The sequence below is a fragment of the Euphorbia lathyris genome, chromosome 2 (genome assembly GCF_963576675.1).
Source record: "Euphorbia lathyris chromosome 2, ddEupLath1.1, whole genome shotgun sequence".
NCBI classification, from domain to species: domain Eukaryota; kingdom Viridiplantae; phylum Streptophyta; class Magnoliopsida; order Malpighiales; family Euphorbiaceae; genus Euphorbia; species Euphorbia lathyris.
Window position 1 is genome coordinate 51409062 of NC_088911.1, and position 24753 is coordinate 51433814.

The following is a 24753-nucleotide window of genomic DNA, read 5'->3' on the forward strand; positions in this document are numbered from 1 at the left end:
ATCATTCGGGTAATTAGGACAGATAGTTATAAAAATTTGGACAATATCTTTAAAAAGTCACAAAAGTTTAATTTATCTCAATAAAATCACTTAAGTTTGTTTTTGTCCCAATAAAGCCACTTGTACGTTACGTACAAGTGGCTTTATTGGGACAAAAACAAACTTAAGTGATTTTATTGAGACAAATTAAACGTTTGTGACCTTTTAAGGACATTGTCCAAACTTTTGTGACCATCTATACCAATTAGCCCCAATCATTCAAAAACACCAAAAAGAAAGGATGCTAAAAGAGTTTAAAGGCCAAAACTATTAATGACCACATTTTCCATCCAAAGCTGCTCATAATGGTATATAAACCCCCTCAATTCATCAAATAATAGCACAAAGTCACAGATTAATAAACTATTAATCAGTACACTTAAATATGTTTTTTCCATAGAGTTTGGAGTCAGTTTTGTAGTGCTTCCCATTAGTTTGTTCATTTCATTTGTTGAAAATGTTATTAATGACAGTTTCTGAGAATTGAATACTCATGTACGAAATGATATTTTCTTCATTTGTCTTTTGATGAGTCTTGTGTTTTGGGAGTTCGCTCGATATAAGTTTCAAAAAAACCGAATCAAATCCATTCGGTTCCCTATAATCGAATAGTGAAGATAAAAATATGAACTTGAAAAGTGGAATATTAACTTATTATTACATACTTCAGAAAATTGTCTCAAATTTCATATGTATCAATCCATTTCCTTTTTAAGTTTAGGATTGAGAAGTAATGGTTGATGCATGGTCAAAGTCAATCCATATTTCTCAATCATATTGATGTTATAACCATTTGGAAGAGACCATTCAAAGAAATGAATCAAGTAAGCAACTTGATTTGCAGTCATGGGCAAATAAGGACAGATTCTTCTTCCTGAATCAAAATGTATGAACTCAAAGTCATTACCTTTAAAATCTAAATTTGAATTGAGAAACCTTTCTGGATTAAAAATCAAAGGATCCTCCCAATATTTGGGGTCTCTGCCAATTGCCCAAAAATTTCACCAGAACTTGTGTATCCTTTGGAATGGTATAATTCATTACTTGACAATTTTCGACGAAGCGGTGAGAAAGAAGAAATGGCCCTTGAGGATGTAGCCCCATGGTTTCTTTAACACAAGCTTGAAGATATTTTAGGTGTGGAAGATGAGATTATTTTAGTATGTTTTAAGAAACTTGTGTTGTTATTTCTTCTTCAAGTTTCTTCAAGCATTTAGTTTTTTTTTTAGTTCTGCCAATGTCCATTCAATTGTGTTGCTACTTGTATTTGTTCTAGCTGATAGGAGCTCCTGAAAATCAAACCAAGGGTGGTAAAATTATTAGATTTCTGCTTGTTAAAGAACCAACACACCTAAAAGTTTAAAAATATATTAGGATTCCTGGTATTTTTTAAAATTATCCAATTGACGTTTAAACTTTGGAGATGTCACATTATTTCATGAGAAGGAAAAGTATGCCTGCAAAAAAGATGAAACAGAATTTCACAAGCAAGTTAATGCAAATCATGGGAGAATGAAAAGATCACCAATCAGGTGTAGTGACTCTTGAACTTTCAGTCAAGTTATGCTAAGTGTAGTGTGACATGATAATCCACATAAGAACATCGTGAGAATGGCATGAAAATTGAAGAAAACATAACTGGATTTTCAATTAGACTCAACAAAGGCTCATAACCTTCTTTCTTTCATATCCAAAAAGAAAGAGGAAGCTGTCAACCTGGTACAAATTACCTTAAAGGAACCAACCATAGAGTTCAACATTCTATGAGACAGGGTATATAATGGAAGAGTTCGAAAAACCAGGGATGCCATAATGAAGATAAAAAATTAACAAAGTGAGCGAAAAAGAAGGAACGACTTTCTCAATCAAGGATAAAGTTCAATCAAATTCAAAACTCTCATTCTCTCAAAGAAAAAAAAATCATTAATCTAGTAATGACACATCAGTTTCAGCTCCATAAAGCTCCATAAATTTGACTGTTGCTTTAGTTCCGTATCTTATATATATAATAATGATAGAGAATGAAAAAAAGAGAGATTTAATAACACATATCCTAAAAATCATTAAAAGAACTCTTGAACTGCTATAAATAAAACACTATATATATAAAATTGCAGAATTCAATAAGCATGTTGAGAAACTTATGAGCCTCCTAATAAATTAGACATTTTGAGTTACCATGAAGGTTAGAAAGTAATTCAAGGAAACAGATTTGGGAGGACTATTAAGCTTGTCCATGATCGAGTGGAATTTCTTCTCAAGTGTCATATCATTTGAATTCAAATTACCAAGTAAAATAGTGATGCACATAGTTACCATTCAAAGTTCAGACACAATTACGATTTTAATTAAATTCATAGGGAAAAGGAAAACTTGGATCATTTTACACCCAGACTCACTAAAGGGATTCGAATTCTAACCTGCAATGTAACATATAAAACAACATTGGGTACGGTGCTGCTATTGGTATTAGCTTCCATTTTGATGATATTAGAATGTGATTTGCTACATCCTTCCATTCTATTTTGATGGAATTAGCTCGTGATTGGGTACTAAAATTTAACTAATTATATATCATAAACTTTAGAAACTAATTATTACCTTGAGAACTATTTTATTGATAAGAACTGTTTAGTTCATACTTCTTGTAATTATGACTCAGCCTAATAAAAATTCAGAATGACCACAACAAAAATGGGTTATTGGGAACAAAAAGAATTATATATTAGCAAAGTGTTGCATCACCACGCTTGCATTATAAGTTTTAGCAATAGGAAAAAAAATATTAGATAAAATATATTTGATGTTCTCATTAGCATGCTTTAACTCACTTTCCTCTCCATTCCAGGACTCCCAAGGTTCTTGTGGCTTTCAAGGTCCTTTGCTCCATAAAAGAAGCAGTTCCCTTCCATGCCGATCATTTAACTTTCGCTTTGTTTGCCTGCAAAATCAAAAGTATAAAAACATGTTGTCCTGAAAGCAAAAGAAGAAAGACATCCAACACAGAAAAATCAAAACAACATTGCAATGAGAATATCCTATAAAACCAAAGAAGTAAACAAATAAAAATTATCAAACAAAAACAAAAATCGCCAGTTAAAATATTGGTGAGAGGATAGGAATTAGGTACGTTTCCAACCGATTAAGGAAGGAAGAAATGAAATGTGAGATTAGAGGTATGAGGATATATAGGAGTTAGGTTATCTGAATTTCAGATAATTTGATTTTGAATTTCAAAATGAAGTGAAAACCTAGAAAAGGTAGGAGGGAAAATCGACGCAGGTAAGGGAGAAGTGATGGTGAGAGATAGGATGATGACTGGTGATATCTATAAAAAACAGATTGAATATTTTTTTTTATGATATCTATCAAAAACAGGTTGAATATTTTTTTTTACTAAAATTAAAAATGCTTTAATTTAGAAAATTACATATCAGCTGAAGCCTTCTTATTCATCCACCTCAGATAACTAAATCTCTAGTGTTTTGACATGTGTTATTTTTGTTCCATACTTTATATATATAATAGATAGATGTTATGCGCTCAACATCAATAATAATAGATAAAAAAATGTGAATCTATGGAAATTAAATATAAAATTTTTTATAACACGTCTTTTAATTTGTTGCAAAACATGAAATGAAATTTGTAACTTTTTTTTGTAAAAAAATTATGTGTATAATGTCTTTGATATATTAGTAATGAGTGATAATATAACGTAACCAGATTTATATTTTGTCCAAAATGCTAGTTCCATTAATAATGATTTAAAATTAGGTCACTTTCAAAACTTAAAAAGTAAAATTAGCCGGACTTATAAACCTTAAAAGTATAATTATACTATTTATGATGTTAAATGTAAAATTTCTCTTGATGGTCAAAGTTTGAGATATTTTTGTACCTTTGTGTTTGGCTTCACATAAATGTAATGACTTAATACACTATTATGTCATTGATCTACCAAAAATGTTGGTTTGTTTCCCTCATTTTTGTTTATTTAGTAACATTTGCCTTGTTGACATTTGTCTCTTAATCTACTATTTAGTAACATTTGTCCTTTATGTTATACAAATGAGTGAAATCTCCATTAACATGATGTTAAATTAACAGTTATGCTGAAATTTTAACCTATCCAACAGAAATATGATCCATGAAAATTTAATGGAAATATTAAAAATTTAACAAAATTATTAACTTGTCATTCACATTGGATGAGATTCACCAATTTTTATACGTTATTGGGTAAATGTTATCAAATCATAACTTAGGTAAAAAAAACCAATATTTTAGATATGTTAGGAATAAATGTTACAAAATAATAAGTTAGAAAATAAATACCAATATTTTGGATAAATTATAAGGCTAATAGTTCTTTAAGCCTCGTAAAAAAAACAAATTGTGAATGGATGAATTGGAAACTCCAATTTTCTCATTGAATTCAACGCTTATGTGAAAGTTATATTTATACATAAGATAAGAAACATATGCCAGCTAAGAAAGAAAGAAAAAAAAATGTACATGCTTTTAGCTTTTATAACAGAAAACAGAAAAGGATCCTAACGGCTCAGGATGACTCTAATCATTAGCTTGGATAGTGTGATGATTAGTTTGACTGTTATTGGCCAATGTATTCTTGGATTGGTTTTATGATGTGACAAGAGAGCTTCTAGAAGGACTTTTTGATTAATTTTAGGGTGCAATAGTTAGTGACAATTACTCACCTTTTAGCTTGTTTCAATTGTTTCACTTGCTACCTTCTATTACTTTTAGATGATTTCAACCGATTTTATCTGCACAATTTTGATAATAATCTTATTACCACATCCCCTCAAACTTGCTGAGGTATGATTAAAGGGCCAAATTTGGAAAGAATAAATTACAATTATTGATAATTGATGTGCCCTTGTGAATAGATCAACTAGTTGTAATGCATGTATAATTATCATAAGGTAAATTAATTCACATTGAACTCATTCTCTAATCATATCATAATCAATGTTAATATGTTTAGTTTTTTCGTGGAAGACATGGTTCTGAGTAATACAAAGCGTTGGCATATTATCACAAAAGAATAAACTAGAGAAGGTTGAGGAAGACCACGATCTCTTAAGAGGTTTATGAGCCAATGAATCTCACAATAGGTGTTTATTTCTTAGTACTCAACTTCAGATGAGGAGTGAAATATTGTGTTTTGCTTTCTTTGAACACTATGAAATAAGAGAAGTGCTAAGGAAAACAACATAACTTGTAATGGACTTGCAAGAATCGATTCAAGTTGCCCATTCAAAGTCAGAAAAGGCTTAGAGTTGCAGCTTGTTGGTGACTGTGAAATAAAGTCCTAGCATAGGTGCCTTAAGGTACATAATGACTCTCTATGCTCGAGAGCGATCATTTATTGTAGGGTTGCATTTCTTCAATGTCTCGCAATAGTTCGGTAACAACATATATAACTCTTCGGGTGAACCACCAACATCTTCTAAAGCCCTACATCTTGCTCTCCAAGCTTGCATGTAAGACATGTTGATTTTATACACTTTCTCAAACTCTTAACAATGTCCTTTGGTCGATACACTATATCATTGAGATTAAACTTATCAGCAAGTAGTATATCGGTAACTCATTTCCCCGTTTGTCTGTGATATGGTAATTTTTGATCTCTGACACATTTGTGTTGGTCCATCTTCATCCATTATTTGAAGCTTGAACATATCTGAATTCTGTATCGCAATAGCTCTAGCCCGCCATTTACATTTATCATCATGCTTACATCAAACTTCAAATAAGGACTTGTTAGATTTGTACACTTTCCACTCGAACTTATTCTTAACTGCATATTTTCCAAGTGCATCTTCCAATTCTCATTTGTTTGAGAATATATCATACACCTTGCAACTGACCACCCCTTTTGATGCACTACAATAGGAATCATAGATGCATTATGGACCCCTGGCAACCATCAAAATGGATTAGTCCTCCATCTTCTTCTTTCTTCATCATTCGTGTCATAGATACTTAGTGGGACATGGTCAGATCGTGCATTTGTTTTAGGAAAACCTTCACAGCGAGATTTTTTCCGTTGTATAAGTTGTTTTTCATCATCATCATCATTAGTGTTATAAGGACCCAGGGCCGGTCCTGAGATTTGGAGTGCCCTGTACAAAAATAAAAAAAAGTGCTAAGCTAATAAAGTTAAAAAAAATTGCAATTAAATAAAAAAATCAAGTAAAAATAGTTCTTGAATTTTTTGAAGCAAAATCACTAATTAAACTCTTATAATCAACTTCTTGACATTGTTTTATTTTTCTCTAGTCTAGCACGTGAATCTATCCAAGTACACATATTGTTGACATGGTCACTACTATTTTCATGTTCTTTAAGCCTTGCACTAACATGTATCCAATCATCAAACCCTTCATTTATCAATCGACTTTCTTTTTGCGGATATCTTTTAAATAACTTGCAACAAAAACAAAAAAACTCTATCAAGTTCCTTCGAGTACACTAACCATGTTCTATCACGTTTTTCACCATTTGACAAATAACGGGTATAATAGTTCGAAGAGAAACATCTAGAAAACTTATATTTGGGACCTTTTTCTATGGAAAGATCTCTTATCGGACCACTTGATATCAATAAATCTCTTGACTTTGCATCAAGTCCATCCCATGTTCTTGGGTCATAAATATCTATCGAAACCTTAGAACTATCATCAAAGAAACTATTGGTGACTTCTTTGTTATCGTGTACTACATCATTTTGATTGTGTGCTGCATCAATTCCAATTTTTTCACTCTCATCTAGTCCTAGATTCTTTTCATGATTTAGTTCATTATCATTGTCACAAACTAAACCTCCCATTGAAGTTCAAATTATATTAACATCATCAACATTTTGAGTTTATCTAACAACAAATCTATTGAGAGCCCCTTTTTGAGATTGTATTAATTTATCAATTCTCCTTTTTTTCATTCGTTTTTCATGTCTAGATAATTGCTTTTTAGGAGGCATTACAAACAAAATTCAAAAGTATACACAATAAATATAGATATAAAGTCAGAAAATAAAATGGAAAAATAGAACATGATTTGGGGATCTTTGCAAATCAGTAGAAATCTATTTCGAAAAAAAATTATTCGCACACCACAACTCTCAAAGTTCTCAAGGAGTGAGAAAGATGTAGTTTGATTGTTGTTGTCACCAGAAAGATAGAATCTAGAGAAGATGATTTGCAAATTGTAAGGCATCGTTAATTTGAAAGAGTTAGAGAATATGAATAGACGATATGATAAGATAGCGTAGAAAAACTTTTTTTATTAAGGGTTTATCAATTAAGAGTTTAAATGGTAATTGGATTCTTTTTCAGTTAATGCTTATCAATTCTAACGTCTCTTTTATTGAAAATAACAGTTACCAATCCAGTGCCAAACGTTTTTTCTTTTTATTTTTTATATAATTTTCTTTTTATTTTTATTACTGCCTTTTGTTTGCTTAATTAATTAATGCCCTTTTGTGTATTTCTTTTAGTTTATATTTTTATTTATTGTAAGAACGTTTGAATTTTTATTAATGCCCTTTTAGCTTTCATTTTTATTTTTGAATATATATATATATATATATATATATATATATATATATATATTGTCCCCTAACATTTGGAGGCCCTGTGCGGTCGCACTTCCTGTACGCCCTCAGGGCTGGCCCTGTAAGGACCCCAAATATCTTCTTCATATACCGTTTCTTCGGGATAAAAAAATGGATTCTTCGTTATATCATCTAAATTGGGATTGTATATGAGGTTTAAATTCGTGATCTTTTCTTTTCCTAGCCAATGGGTGTCAACTTCAACGATGGGATCACGACTTGATTGAAAAGACACAGGGTTTGGACGTGTAATGTCTTCCAGGAGGTTACTCGTCCCAACATTATCCTTCTTCATAACTCGTGCGGTTCAGAAGTAACATATAGTGGGATCACATCTCTTAGGTTCATTCAGCAATACTCTATGAAGCACTAAACATCCCTAGAATCAACAATAGGTACTGCTAAACCAATAACTTTATTTGGACCGTAAATTATTTGCATGGCCATACGTAGGTCAAATGAGGTTAAATCAACACATGCATAAGTGTAGACTCTCTCTTGTAAAATCTCAAAGTTGATTTGTATTGAAAGCTGAAGCAACTTCGATTCATCATCCACGTATGTCATAGCTTTTCCCTCTGGTTTCCTTTCGTCGTTCCACGTGATTACCCACAAAACATGATTGGTTGGCATACTGCTACTGTTGAGAAACAAACACATTGTCAAAAAAAATTAAAGAAAAACAATCAAAAGTATCATCCATTTTCGCAATTCAAACAACTGTAGAACATGACAAAAAACTGCGAAGTAAATTTGCTTCACAGTTAAATTAATCGTGAACCATATTCCCATAAAACCAAAAACCTCCGCACTGCGGACAGGACCGGCTTGCCTTTAAGGCAACCAAGGCCACCACCTAAGAGCACAAAAAATGGGGTCTCATATATATCTTTAGTTTAATATGTTAGGACCATCATGAAATTTAATTTACCTATCTTCCATCCAAATCCAATATATATCTGTCTATCAAATCCATATTCTAAATATTGGTCTATCACGTCCATATTTTATATTGTCTGTCAAATCCGTATTTTACTGTTTATCAAAATCTTGGAACGCCTTTTTTTTTAACTTTAAATAACATGTAAAAATAGCTATATATACTACTCAAGGAGCGGTATACGTTGGCGCAACGGTAAAACGTTGTTGTCGTGTGACCAAGAGGTCACGGGTTCGAGTCTTAGGAGCGGCCTCTTGCCAAATAAATTGATAGGGGAAGGCTTTGCCCCTAGTACACCCTTGTGGTGGGACCCCTCCCCGGACCCTCGCTCAGCGGGGACACGTAGTGCGACCAGGCCACCCTTTTTATACTACTCAAGGACATGGATTAACTTTATTATATATTGAAAATAAGATATTAAAGGACATTGAGTTTAAAATTTTAATTAGTAATTTTGCATCTCAAAAGGATAGAGTAAATATTAAATTTTGTGTTGCGTGAATATATATTTTTTCATTATTTTTATGTCAAAAGAGAGGATAATATATATATATATGACTATAATTTTACTTATGTATAAAAGATCTAGATTTCTTATCTCGCCTAGGGCCTCAAATAGTGTCGAGCCGGCCCTGACTGCGAAAGCTTGTGCTTCACAATTTATGATTCTGAAAACTAATTGCTTCCCAGCTTACAATTCTGTGGAGAAAAATCGCAAACTATAAATCCATCGAGTTGGATATACCCTCTAAATTTCAATCTCCCAAGGTGCAAACTAACTAAAAATACACCGAACTAAACTATATAAATGAATTTATGTATGTAAAATCAACAGAATACTTACATGAAGAGTTTAGATCTTGAATTGATGTATGAAATTGAAATTGGATTGCATAAAGAATGAGAAGTGAAGTATAAGTGATAATATAAATAGTAAGAGTATTTCATAAAAGTTAATAATGAAAGTGTCTAATTTAATAAGATGTGTTGTAATGGATCTAAAAATGTAAACAACCTCTCTTGGACCAGTTTTATAATTAACTATTTTTTATTTTTTATTTTTGCTATTTCTCTATTTTCTTCTTGCAGTGCCAAAGGTTGAATTAAGGCGTATTCTGTATGCTTAATTTGCCGCACATTTTGTACTTAGAAGTGGGATCTGCGACACTTTCAATTTACTTTTTATTATTTTTATGAAATTTTAATTTTTTTCCTTTTGTTTGGTACAAATGCATTGATCAGCAAGCCATGAAGAAAAGTCATTAGTTATTTCAATTAAGCATAGTTCTTCCACAGTTTATTTATTACACATTCAGATTAGCTTAACACGTATGTAGTTTTGGTATCATATTCTAAGAAGATAAATTTGTCCTTTCAAATAAAACATACATTTGTAAGTCAAACCTTTTTTTTTTTTTTGTACAAGTAAGTCAAACCTTTTATGTAAATGATAAATTTCAACTTGTTACTTGTTAAGTTTAAGTTGATAGATAATGTCTGAAAAAGCTTTTTATTATTATTATCATCGATATACTATATGTGAATGCTTTCTGAATTTGAATGAATCGTGTACAATACAGACACACCATCATGAGTTGAAATTAAATTTATAAATGATATTATTAGGATTTGAACCCTTGACTACTTAAATTTTGATACCATTTCAAAAATTTAATTGAATTTAAACAGATAGATAAAATCTAAAAATATTTTTTATTAGGATTAGAACAGAATTTATATCGATATTAAATTCCATAAGTAAGAAATTTCAAAGATTGGACCAGAAGAAAGAAATGTTAAATGCATGACATGTAAAGGTGTATGAGATGCAATATAAGATTGAATTTCAGACCAAAATTAGCTTCTTCCTTGAAGCTGATCCATAAGAACAAAATTTGTGGGTTCTCAATTAAAAGTCAAAAGTCAAAAGTCAAAACACATAAAGCAAATTAAATTATTAATTAATTAATGTTGATATCTGTATATAAATGGATGAAATTCACTAATTTATCATTCATAATTAAAATGAGGTATCTAAATGTTATAGTTATAGTTATGGTTACATTGATAAGCATGGAAGCAGATGAGGCAATTAGAGTGGAGAAAATGATTGGATTATTAGAGTTGCTGCAGAAGGGGACGGTTAATCCATCTGATCCAGGTGGGTGCACTCATATTCCTGAGACTGGAGGTGCTCCTTGTGTTAACTCTTAGATTGTATGGAAGAAAGAAATAATGAAAGGAAACTCTTGATTGATATTCAGTTGATTGATACAAAGTTCATCACTGTTATTTATACAGCACAAGATTCAGTTAGCTAGAATTGGGGGAAAGGAAAACTAACTAATTCAACAACTCTAACAGATTAGAGAAGTAATCTGGTGTGTGTAGGTTCTAGTCTTCATTGTGGACCTTTATCAACTCTAACACCCCTCCCTTAAGATGAAGACTCTCCTGCTATGTATTCAAAACTGATCATTCCCATCTTTTGCAAAGAAGGCCACATTTGGTTACTGCTTAAATTTTTGGTAAACACATCTGCTAACTGTTGTTGTGAGTATACGTGTGGAGTATAGATGAAGCCTGCTTCAATGTAGTTTCTTACAAAATGAATATCTATCTCCACATGTTTTATCTTCTCATGGAATACCGGGTTCTTAGCAATAGCAATTGCTGCTTCATTGTCACAATGCAGTGGTATTGGTTTGCAGCTTTGAAAACCAAATTCTTCTACTAAGTAATTAATCCATTTGACTTCACATGTTGTTTGAGACATACTTCTGTACTCAGCTTCAGCCGAGGACTTGCTAACAACATCCTGTTTTTTGCTTTCCACGAGATTAAAGATTTTCCAACCATCACACAATATCATGTGACTGATCTTCTGGTTTCCTTGCAGGTTCCCCAGTCTGAGTCACAAAACGCTGATATATTCATTTGCTTATCATCTTGAACTGGATAGAACAGCCCATATTTTATTGTTCCTTTTAGATACTTAAGAACATGAAGTGCTGCCTGTAGATGGTGCTTTGATGGTTGTTGCATATACTGGCTTAGTTGTTGACTTACAAAAGTAATGTCTGGCCTAGTGAAACCAAGATATAATAACCTTCCCACAATTCTTCTAAAGACTTCAGGATTAGCTAATAGTTCTCCTGGTTCTTCAAGTATTAATCCATGTGTAGCAGGACTACTAACTGTAGTTGCTTGTTCCATCCCTGCATCTGCTATGATGTCTTTAATATATTTGCTTTGTGAGATCAACATTCCTGCTTCAGATCTTGCCACCTCTATTCCTAGGAAGTACTTAGCATCTCCAAGGTCTTTTATAGTGAACAAACTATCTAGGTACTGTTTCACCTTCTGCAGCTCTTCAAGTTTATTTCATGTCAATAATATATCATCCACATAGAGAACTAGATATATTGTATCTCCATTGGGATAGTGTTTGACAAATAGGCAATGATCATGATATGACCTGTCAAAACCAAAAGCAATCAATTTGCTTGTGATTTCCTTGTTCCAATGTCTACCAGCCTGTTTAAGGCCATATAATGACTTTATAAGCTTATAGAGTTTGCCTGCTGGACATTTAGTATACCCTTGAGGTGAAGTCAAATAGATGTCTTCTTCTAGATAACCATGCAAATATGCATTGTTTACATCTATTTGATGCAAGGGCCACTGTTTAGCTGCTGCTGCTGCTAAAAGCATTCGAACTGTGACAGTCTTGGCAACTGGACTAAAGGATTCAAAATAATCAATTCCATAGGTTTGGTTATACCCTTTGGCTACTAACCTTGCTTTAAACCTCTCCACTGTGCCATCCGCATTGTATTTGATCTTGTATATCCATCTGGGATCTATCTTTTGCTTCCCTTGTGGTAAGTCAACAATACACCATGTGCCATTAGATTCTAAAGCTTCAAGTTCTTTGTTCATGGCTGCAATCCATCTTGGATCTTTGCAAGCCTCAACATAGTTCTTTGGTTCTTTTTCATCTGAGATATTTGCAACAAAACTCAGATGATCTTGGGAGAAACCTTCAAAATCACATGATGGTTTACTTGTATCAGCATGACACACAAAATCTTGTAACCATCTAGGCTTCACAGTATGTCTGGTTCTCCGAGCCTGAACTGGGACAGGATTAGGTTGTGAGACCGGAACCGCTTCAACATGTGTGTCCACTGCATCAACGAGCTCATTAAAAACCGTATTTTCTCCTTTTGCAGGAGTAACATCTATTGGATCAGCTGCTTTTATAGGATCGTGGTTGATTACTATCACACTATGATGTTCCTCCATTTCAGGCCAAACATCAAGTGTGCGAGATGTAGGATTCTGCGGATAAGGAAACACATTCTCCTTAAAAATGACATCCCTGCAAATGATAAATTTGTTAGTCTGCAAATCAAGCAACTTATAGTCTTTCTGTCCAGTGGAGAAACCCATATAGAGGGCTTTGTGTGCTCTAGGGTCTAGTTTGTTTTTATGTGCGTGCACATCTGTGTAATAACACAAACAGCCTAGGGGTTTGAATAGACTGTAGTTGGGTGATTTGGCATGAAGTAACTGGTAAGGACTTTTCCAATCTAACATCTTCATAGGCAATACATTCACTACTGCTGCTGCTAGCTGAACTGCTTCACCCCAAAATGCACTTGATAAATGACTTTGAAACAGAAAAGCTCTTGTTATATTGATTAATTGCCTATGTTTTCTTTCTACTACTCCGTTCTGTTGGGGAGTGTAAGGACAAAATCTCTGATGAATTATCCCCTTTGTAACAAAAAAAATTCTGCAAGCATCATTACAAAACTCTGTGCCATTGTCACTTCTCACCACCTTCACTGTTACTTCAAACTGCTTCTCCACCATAGTTATCAATGTCATTAAGGCTTTGGGAACCTGCATCTTATTTTGTACCAATATAACCCATGTTGCTCTAGTGAAATCATCAACCACTGTGAGAAAGTATTTAGCTCCAGTTTGAGAAACCATGGAATATGGTCCCCATAAATCACAATGCAACATCTCCAACTTTCTCTCTGTACTGATTGAACTGTTGGAAAAAGGTAGCCTATGTTGTTTGGCTTGTGGACAAACTTCACACATAGAACTGTCAATCTTACCACTAACACCTTCAATATGCTGTATTACTTCATCTGAAACATGCCCTAACCTCAAATGCCAGATATTAGGGGATGTGGATTTATTCATATCTAAACTACTAGATATACTACTATAGGTAAGGTGAATTGGTTGTTTATTTAAAGAAAACTGTCTTATAACCTCCTGTGAGAAAGACTTATTGCTTAATATGTACAAACCTCTATGTGCCCATCCTACAGCCAATATTTCACATGAATCCAGGTCCTGCAAGATACAATATCCAGAATAGAAAGTTACTGTGATATGTGTTGAAACACCTTTCCACATAATTTTGACTTGACAAAATTGTTTAAGTATAAATTAAAATACATATTCTAAACACACTAAGTTTAAATGCTTTAATTTATTCTTCTAATGTGTTTGTTCAATGTTGAGTATAAATGTTATAAGTCATAAGGATTGGAAGGCCCAAGCCCAATACGGAAGCCAAGGCCCAAGTCAAACAACTCAGTACACTCGGCCCGCGTATATCAAGACGTTGCCGTTTTGTTCAAAACGCAACTCAGCAATCGGAAGGATCTAGAAGACCTTCGGGAACAACTTCAAGATGAAGCTGCTGAGTAGTCTCGACAAAGCATACAAGACAGCAGCTGGCAAAGGAAAACTTCCAGACAAAGTGTTTCCTCTTTTGGCAAAGTTCAGACGACACAGTATGCTGTCCAGTTGACTTTACCATAAAAGGAGAGACCATCTGATGTGCTGACCGAGGACAGAAGATACACGATTGTGATTGGCCGAGAGCTCTGTGCAAGTCAGGATGACAACGACACATAGTCGTTTCCCTCCAACGGTTATTTCGAAATTCGAAATGACCGAATGACCAGACGTCTCTATAAATAGTGCCATCACAAGCTTCATAATACACAGAACTTGATCAAGCCATTACGCTGACCAAATCTCTACAAGTTCTGCAAGCAAGAAGCAAAGCAAAATTCTTACACTACATTTTCATATCTGTGTAAAAGTCTAGAGTGATTGTAAATCGTCTAAAGTGTCTTAGCACATCTTTGTATTAGGACAAAAACACTTATCATTTCTAGAGATAGAAAGGAGAGGCTGAGTACTCGGTTTTAAGTACTCAGCGGAGAGATTAGGATTGAGTAGAAGTATAGAGGAAGGTACTCTTGTCATACTCAATTGCTGATATTGTAAAAGGTTTGAGGCTCTACCTTTAAAGAGCTCAGTAGAGTATTTGAAATCTCGGAACGTGTTCCGGGGACAGGACGTAGGCTTAGAAGAAGCCGAACCTGGATAAATCTGCTGAGTGAAGTATTTCTTACCTTAACTCCTTATTTATATTGCTTGCTTTAAATAATCAAAACTGACCAAGTAAAGAGGTCAAGTTGAGTTGTGCGCGTTGAACGTCTGAGCTCAGGAATAGACTCTAAGTACTATTTCCTGACTCAAGCTAAGAAACTGACCTAGTCACCTGTTGACTAAGCCAGTATCTTATTGTTTACTCAGCGCCGCTGTTCAAATCCTTTTCTTTAGAAAAAGAAGTATGCCTAAATTGCAAAAAGTTTAAATAGTTCCTAACCCCCCCTTGGAACTATACTTGCAACTAAACAAGGGACCAACAAGTGGTATCAGAGCCTAACAGCTCACTTTAAAAGGTCTAACAACCTTGAGCTGATCCCTACCATGGGCGAAAACAGCACTCGGTTTCTCCCTGGAAACCAAACAACTCAAATACTGCCTGAGGGGCTGTCCATTACTAGGCCTCCCCTATTCTTCGGGTCAAACTATACCTTCTGGAAGAATAGGATGAAAAACTTCATTCAGGCTACAAACATGAGTGCCTGGCTATCCATAGTCCAAGGCCCGTTTGTACCTATCGAGGTTGTGGCTGGCCAAACAGTTATAAAAGCTGAGGCCAAATGGACAGAGGATGATCTTAAGAAGCTTCAAAACCATGCTTCGGCTATCAATATGCTTCACTGTACGCTCGATGCTGCAGAATATAACAAAATCTCAGGTTGCGAGTCAGCACAAGAGATCTGGAAAAAGCTGGAAGTCACCTATGAGGGAACAAACAAAGTAAAAAAATCCAAGGTGAATCAGCAGATGAGACTGTACGAGCTGTTCGAGATGAACAATGATGAGGGCATTTCAGACATGAACGCAAGGTTCACCAACATCATAAATGAGCTCAAGAGACTTGGGAAAATCTTCACTGAGGAAGAACAAGTCAAAAAGATACTCAGGAGTCTTCCGAAGGACTGGCAAGCAAAGAAGACAGCAGTTGAGGAAGCTCAGGATTTAACCACCTACAAATATGACGAACTCTTCGGTTCATTGCTGACCCATGAGATATCCATGAAAAACTTTGAGGTGAAGGAAAAATCTGATGACAAGAAGCAGAAGTCACTTGTCATGAAAGCTGACTCCACTGACGGGAGTTCAACTGATGATGAGGAGATGGCTATGTTCACAAGGAAGATGAAAAGGCTGTTCAGGAAGAACGACAAATATTCTAAAAAGCCTTACAAAAAGTTTGATAAGTATAAGGCTGACTCAAGCGACAGAAAATACAGAAAGGACAGCTCAAAGCGCATTACATACTTTGAGTGCCATCAAACTCGCCATATTAAGTCAAACTGCCCCACGCTGAGGAAAGACAAGAAGAGTGGGAAGAAGGCAATGGTGGCTACTTGGAGTGACAGTGATGAATCTTCATCAACAGAAACTGAGGCCACTGAGTCAGCGAAAATATGCTTTATGGCTGACGAACTTGCTGAGCCATGCGTCTCTGAGCATGCTGACCAATCCATCACATCAGATGATGAAGAGCAATCAAATGAGGTAATTTCTCTTCCCCAGCTCAGAAACGATATGGTTAATGCCCTGAGTGATCTCTATACACTTGTTAAGAAGTGTAATAAAAAGGTTAGAGCACTCAGCAGGCGCTGTGACGAAGTAGAAGAGGTCAAACTGAGTGACCTCAGATACCTTCTTCAGGACAATTCGACTCTGCATGATAACATGAAGATCATGGATGAGTATGTCTCTGAAGTCCAGTCAGTTTCAAAGAAACTGAGGAAGGACGTCACAACCATCCAGAACCAACTAAAGGTTCCTAAAAAAAATAACATTCCTCTGAGAACTCAGTACCAAGGTACTCAGCAGAGATGGTATCCCAAGAAAAAAGTCCAGTGTGACTTTTGTGGGAAGTTAGGACACACCACTAAGGTGTGCTGGCACGCTCAGCACTGGGGTGCTGACAAGTCAGTAAAAAATCCTAAACAGAAGGTCAGTTGTGACTTCTGTGGAAAGAATGGCCATACTGTCCATGTATGTCGCCATAAAATAAAATATGATGCTATACCTGTTGCACCTAACAAGTCAGGACCCAAAAAGAATTAGGTACCTAAAAGTAACTAGTTACAATGCAGGTAAGCCTGAGATGTGCCGAGAAGTCAAAGATGTGGTATATTGACAGCGCATGCTCAAGGCATATGACGGGTGATGAAACTCAGTTCATCACGTTTGAACGTAAACGAGGAGGGAGCGTAAGTTTTGGAGACAACAAGAAGGGTAAGATAGTAGGCTCAAGAACCATCGGAGGTAATCCTACTATTGAATCTGTCTCCCTAGTCAGCGGACTCAAATATAACTTACTCAGCGTAGCTCAACTATGTGACAATGGGAGAAAAGTTATATTTGATGCTACTGGATGTAAAATATATGAGGGTGAAACAAATGAGTTAATTTTAACTGCCCATCGGATAGATAATGTCTTTATGCTAGACTTAGAGAAAAAGTTTTCAAAAACTGTGTGCTTAGTAACAAAGGAAGAAAATTCCTGGCTATGGCACAGGAGATTTGGTCATGTAAGCATGGACCTCCTGGCCAAACTAGCAAGAAAGCAATTGGTTGAGGGACTGCCTGAACTTAAATTTCAAAAAGATCAATTATGCCACGCTTGCCAAGCTGGAAAACAAACCAAACAATCTTTTCACAGTAAAAACATTGTCTCAACTAAACGTCCGTTAGAGTTGCTACACTTGGATCTCTTTGGTCCAGTCCAGCCGCTGAGTCTGGGTGGAAGAAGATTTTCCTTGGTCATTGTAGATGATTTCTCTCGGTATACGTGGGCTATCTTGCTGACCAGCAAGGATGAGACCTTTGAGACATTTTCAAATTTGGTTAGGAAAATTGAAAATGAAAAAGACCTAAAATTAGCTCATATCCGTAGTGATAACGGTAGAGAATTCAAAAACCAAAAGTTTATTGAATTCTGTGAAGCTAGCGGCATTGACCACAATTTTTCTGCTCCTAGAACACCTCAGCAAAATGGGGTTGTAGAAAGGAAGAACAGAACTCTGGTTGAGATAGCCAGGACAATGCTGGATGAGCATAGGCTTCCAAAGTATTTTTGGGGAGAGGTTGTTAACACATCATGCTACATTCTTAATAGGGCTCTAGTTAGACCTATACTCAAGAAAACCCCCTATGAACTTTGGAAATGACGGAAGCCTAATATTGGATACTTTCGTGCCTTTGGCTGTAGATGTTTTATTTTAAATACCAAAGATAGCTTAGCAAAGTTTGATTCAAAGACTGATGAAGCTATCTTTCTGGGCTACTCAACAAACAGCAAAGCATACAGAGTTTTTAATAAGCGAACTCAAGTTTTAGAAGAATCAATACATGTAGAGTTCGATGAAACTGACCCTGCAGGTAGATACCAGCCGCTGACCGAAGATGATCCAAACTCAGTAACCATCGCTGACTCAGAACCAGCTACTGAGTCATTCACGAAAAGGCTGACCAAGAGTAAGAGTGAACCTAAGATTACTTTTACTAACCCATCTACTTCTGCAGAGATTGTTGAAACAGGAACAGCACAAGACATGAATCTACCCAAAGAAATAAGGATTCCAAGAGGGCACTCCAAAAGTGCAATCCTTGATTCTGCTGGGAATACCCTAATGACGAGGAATCAACTCAGGAAGTACCTCAGCAATGTTGCCTTCGTCTCAGTACAAGAACCGAAGAATTTCGCTGAACCTGAGTACGATGAATTCTGGATGAACGCAATGCAAGAGGAGCTCGATCAATTCAGAAGAAACGATGTATGGGAGCTAGTACCTCATCCAAAGAGTCAAAAGACCATCGGAACAAGATGGGTCTTCAGGAACAAGATGGATGAACAAGGAAACGTAGTCAGGAACAAGGCAAGGCTTGTAGCTCAGGGCTACAGTCATCAAGAAGGTATTGACTACGGTGAGACCTTTGCCCCAGTGGCAAGGCTAGAGGCAATTAGAATATTATATGCATATGCATCTTACATGAACTTTAAATTATTCCAAATGGATGTCAAAAGTGCATTTCTTAATGGAGTTATAAACGAGGAGGTTTATGTAAATCAACCTCCAGGTTTTGAGGACCCTAAGTTCCCAAACCATGTTTACAAACTCAAAAAGGCTCTGTACGGCCTCAAGCAGGCACCACGTGCTTGGTATGAGAGGCTGACCAGTTTCCTGCTGACTAGAAATTACGTCAGGGGTAAAGCTGATACAACCTTATTCATTAAGAAAAAGGGTAAAGATACCCTGCTGGCCCAAATTTATGTTGATGATATAATATTTGGTGCAACTAACGAATCAATGTGCAAGGAGTTTAGCAAACAAATGCAGACGGAGTTTGAAATGTCCATGATGGGAGAACTCAACTTCTTCCTCGGTCTTCAAATTAAACAAGGAAAGAATGGCATCTTCATCAGTCAAGCCAAATATGCCAAGGAGATATTAAAGAAATATGACTTGGAGAATTGCAAGCCAATATCCACTCCTATGGGCACTGACACTGTCCTCTGCGCTGACGAGAATGGTAAGTCAGTAGACAGCAAATTATATCGAGGTATGATAGGCTCTCTACTTTACTTAACAGCCAGTAGACCGGACATTCAGTTTTCAGTATGCTACTGTGCTAGATATCAATCTAACCCTAAGGAATCTCATTACATTGCTGTAAAAAGAATCCTTAGATACTTGCAAAGCTCAGTGAATGCAGGTTTGTGGTATCCAAATACTCATGATTTTACACTCATTGGATACACTGACGCTGACTATGGACGAGATAAGCTGGAACGAAAAAGAACCTCTGGAGGATGCCACTTCTTAGGAAGCTGTCTTGTATCCTGGTTCAGCAAAAAGCAGGCGTCAGTAGCCTTGTCCACCACTGAAGCTGAGTACATTGCTGCTGGTCATTGTGTTGCTCAAGTCCTGTGGATCAAGCAACAACTTGAAGATTATGGTGTTCAAACGAAGACAATTGAGGTCAAATGTGACAATAAAAGTGCAATTGATCTATCCAAGAACCCAATTCAACACAGCAGAATGAAGCATGTCAGCATCAGACATCACTTCATTAGAGACCATGTACTCAAGGGTGAGATCAAGCTGACCTTTGTCCCAACGGACGAACAGCTTGCGGATATCTTCACGAAGCCACTGGCTCGTGAGCAGTTCAGCATACTGAGAGAAGCAATTGGTATGTTTAATCCTCTTCAGTAAATTCCTGTGCTAAATGAATATGAATGCTGAGTGAATTACATACTGAATGATTTATTGTTTGCTAAGTTACTCATCGGAACTGTCTGAATATACAATAACTGAGTAAAACTTGCATACTGAGTAAATTAGTTTAGAACTTGAACTTAAAATCATCCTTAAATACTGCACTGACCATTCAGAATATCAAACGCTTGACATTCTAAATACTGAGTGATTAATCCGTTAGCATAAATGCAAAGCACGCGTATAGCCTAGGATGACGTATTCGCCGTAATGTGTCATAAATGCCAGGATCATTGTCGGTACATGATCCCAAGGCAAAACTGACACATGGATTCGATTAAGATACACACCGTTCATTTCGTCTATAAATTATGGGTATTTCCCCATCTTTTACTCTTTACGCTTAATCAATTCTTAAGGCAAAGAAATCACTTAGAACTTTTTTTTCTCAAATTCCTCCATATTCGAAGAATGACTAAGTTGTCTTTCAACGTCTCTGGTGTCGGCCACCAAAAGTCCAGCTCCGATGAACCTTCACGAAACCCTTCTACACCAAGCAAGGGTAAAACTGGCCAAACTTCTGGCCAAGGGAAAGCTGTTAAGATCAGGACCTACTCCAAGGTCTTCGACAATGTACGTGAATGGAAGGTAGAACCCTCCAGATGGGTTTCGGAGCACTTTGTACAGAACGAACAGCCATTTGCTGAGTGGATTTCCAAGAACGAATGGACTGGGCTGTTCTCGGTCAGGGATGAGACATATCCTGACCTAGTGAGGGAATTTTACCACAACCTCAAGGTTGCCAGTGACTCCACCGACTACCTAAGCACTGAAGTAACAGGGAAAACCATCTTCATCAACCCTCTGTACATAGGAAATCTCCTCCAGCTCAAAACTGAGGGAGTAAGGCTGAGGAAGTCAGGAGATAAGGACAAAACCGACTACGTCCATACCTTCTGCAAACCTGAGGGTCACTCAGGAGAGATCTCAGCATCTTCGATGGGACAGCATCAAAAGATGGCTCACTACCTGCTGAGCTACTTCATTTACCCAAAGATCAACTGCACTACATCAGCAACCAACTTTGAACAGTGCTTCATATGGCACATGCTGACGTACACCCCCATCAACATGCCGGTTTTCTTAGTTGCTGGATTCCTACGCAGCACGGGTACAATGAGGTTGGGATCAATCATCACCAGGATCCTCATCGACCACAAGATTGACCTCGAAGGTGAGGAATCTTTCAGAGGAACCGGAATCACAGCTGCCTCGCTGAGGGCACTTAAATTTGGACAGCCCTTGAAGAAAGGAAAAGCTGCTACTGCTGCTGGCCAAGCTGATCAGACTGAGGAGACTATTGCTGAGCCTAAGAAAGGGCGAAGAACTAAGGCCCCAGTTTCTCGCAAGAGAAAATCTGCTGAGACACCTAATGTTGTGTCTCCAGCAAAGAGGCAGAGGTCAGCTGGAAAGTCAGCTGAGAAGAGAAGCAGGCAAGATGAGCCTGACACTGAGGAAGCTGCTGAGCTACCTCAGAAGAAGCAGACGTCTTCAACACTGGCACCTCTCGACGTCATGCCAATAGATTTTATTGTACCGGGTGATTCTAATTTCACTCAATGCCAAGGTACTGATGCTGAGGAACCTGAGGTCCAGTTAGATGACCAGTTCATCTCCCAAGTTGAGGAAGAACTTGATGGAGATAATACTGAGGAGGAAGAAGAAGACGATGAAACCAGCGGTCAGGATGACGCTGAGGAGTCTGAAGAGTATGACAGCGAAATTGAAGCTGAGGATGCTAACACTGGGTTAGCTGGTGGAGCTGTGCAGACTGACATTGTGTTAGCTGCTGGAGTTGAGCAAGTTGATCAAGCTGACCAGACCCATACTGAGGAAAAGGAGCCTAATCCTACTCACTCAGAAGAACCTGCTCATCATACCACTCCACCACGTAGAAGGCGAAAGCTGGTTAAGGCCGGTGAGAAAATGGTCAGTGAACCCCCTGTGCAATCACCATCTATTCCTGACCTTGTCCTCTCCAAGACAACAAAGGATCCTTCTACCGTCCTATTAAAATTTTTCAAACGGCCCTCAACTTCCTCTACTACAACACCGTTGGAAAAACAAGCCTCTGTTTCTTCTCAACAGGAACATGCCGAGCATACCACTTCCACCACTTCAACAAGTCAGGTTGAACCAAGCACTGTCCATGCTGTTTCCTCAAGCATGGTGCTGACTCCTCATCCTTCTGCCGTCAGTACAGACAGTGTTCGGGTTATGACTTCCATCACCAACCTCTCTGCTGATCAATCAACCTTACCCCCAACTCATGTGCAGATTGAGCCAAGTCATCCAGTCACTGACCAGGGTACTTCTTTCTCTCCACTTTCTACTGGTCATACTGATGTATATCGGGATGCCACTGAGTCCGGAAAAAAGCTCATTGACTCAGTGCAAGCACTCATCCATGATCTTCAACATTCCACTTCGCCTGCTGCTGGATCTTCAATTCCTGAGACAACTCAGCTCTCCCAGGTCACTCTACTTCTCAACGAAGTCAAAGGACTCAAGGATCTGCTGAATGTAGTCTTGTCATTCCAAGCCCAGCAAGCTAAGCAGGATTCACTTGCCAAGTTGGCAGAGATACAGCTGTCTACAATTCAACATCTGAACTCTCTCCATCAGCAAGTTCAGAAGTTATCTGCTGTGAACACTGACTACGCCACTTCCTCAGAACTCAAGATGCTTTTTGCTCAGCTTCATACTGAGCAACTTAAGACAAATGAGCAAATGGTGTCCTATAGTCAGTGCTCAGTCGAGCAAATCGGTGAGGCCATCAGGCTACTTAACCTCAACAAACAAGAGATGGATACTGACGCGTTGAAACAGAATGAGTTGCTATCTCTCGCACAGCAATCCTTCAATCACATCCGTCATAATAATATCCAGCGTCATCATTATGACTCAGCTCTCTTGAAAACTTTCCACCAAGTCGTTGCCGGTCTCTCTGAAGCTCTCATCTGGCAAGCCAAAGCTCAAGCCTTCAGTGTAAATATGCTCAGTGCTGCTGATCTTCATATACCAGTAGAAGTATCAGCTGATGGAGTTGCCATTTTTGATGGCATAAACGAAAGTGCTGACAAACTAAAAGAGCTTTCACAAGAACTTTTTTGTGCTGTCTTAACCGATGCGTTCAAGCTCCCTGAAGTTGACAAAACGGGGGAGAAAGCGCAAGCTGCCAGAGCTCAGCATGAGCGATGTCAGTACGAGCGAAGTCAGTCACAGGGCAAAAAAAAGAAATAGATAGGCTAGGTCTTAACATTTGTAATCTATGTGCTATGTTGTTTATTTCTTTTGCTGTGTAACCGCGGACTTCTTTCAACTTATATATCATACTTACTTTTCTTATTCAAATACTGAGTTATGATATATACTAATAAGTACTGAGTTATTATGTATCTTCATTATTATCAGCTTTGTTTAACACTTATAATATTTGACTAAAAGATATGCTGATAACATGTTTGACATGAACCTATACACTTATGAAATATTCTGATAAGAACTCATTGAACAACAATTACTCAGCGCGCTCTATATGTCTAAAAACTTCCGCCTAACTCTGAGTAAATAGAATATGTGATATAGCTGATCTATATCTGAAAACTGATCTTAGACTTACTCATTTAAATCCTTAAATGTCTTAAGAAAAACTAAGTCAGTAGCTCAAGCCTTACGGGGGAGTTTGTTTAATTATACTAGGTCAACTATCATGGGGGAGCTCATACTGAGTTCCTTGCTGAACAGTTTTGCCAACATCAAAATGGGGGAGTTTGTTGAAACACCTTTCCACATAATTTTGATTTGACAAAATTGTTTAAGTATAAATTAAAATACATATTCTAAACACACTAAGTTTAAATGCTTTAATTTATTCTTCTAATGTGTTTGTTCAATGTTGAGTATAAATGTTATAAGTCATAAGGATTGGAAGGCCCAAGCCCAATACGGAAGCCAAGGCCCAAGTCAAACAACTCAGTACACTCGGCCCGCGTATATCAAGACGTTGCCGTTTTGTTCAAAACGCAACTCAGCAATCGGAAGGATCTAGAAGACCTTCGGGAACAACTTCAAGATGAAGCTGCTGAGTAGTCTCGACAAAGCGTACAAGACAGCAGCTGGCAAAGGAAAACTTCCAGACAAAGTGTTTCCTCTTTTGGCAAAGTTCAGACGACACAGTATGCTATCCAGTTGACTTTACCATAAAAGGAGAGACCATCTGCTGTGCTGACCGAGGACAGAAGATACACGATTGTGATTGGCCGAGAGCTCTGTGCAAGTCAGGATGACAACGACACATAGCCGTTTCCCTCCAACGGTTATTTCGAAATTCGAAATGACCGAATGACCAGACGTCTCTATAAATAGTGCCATCA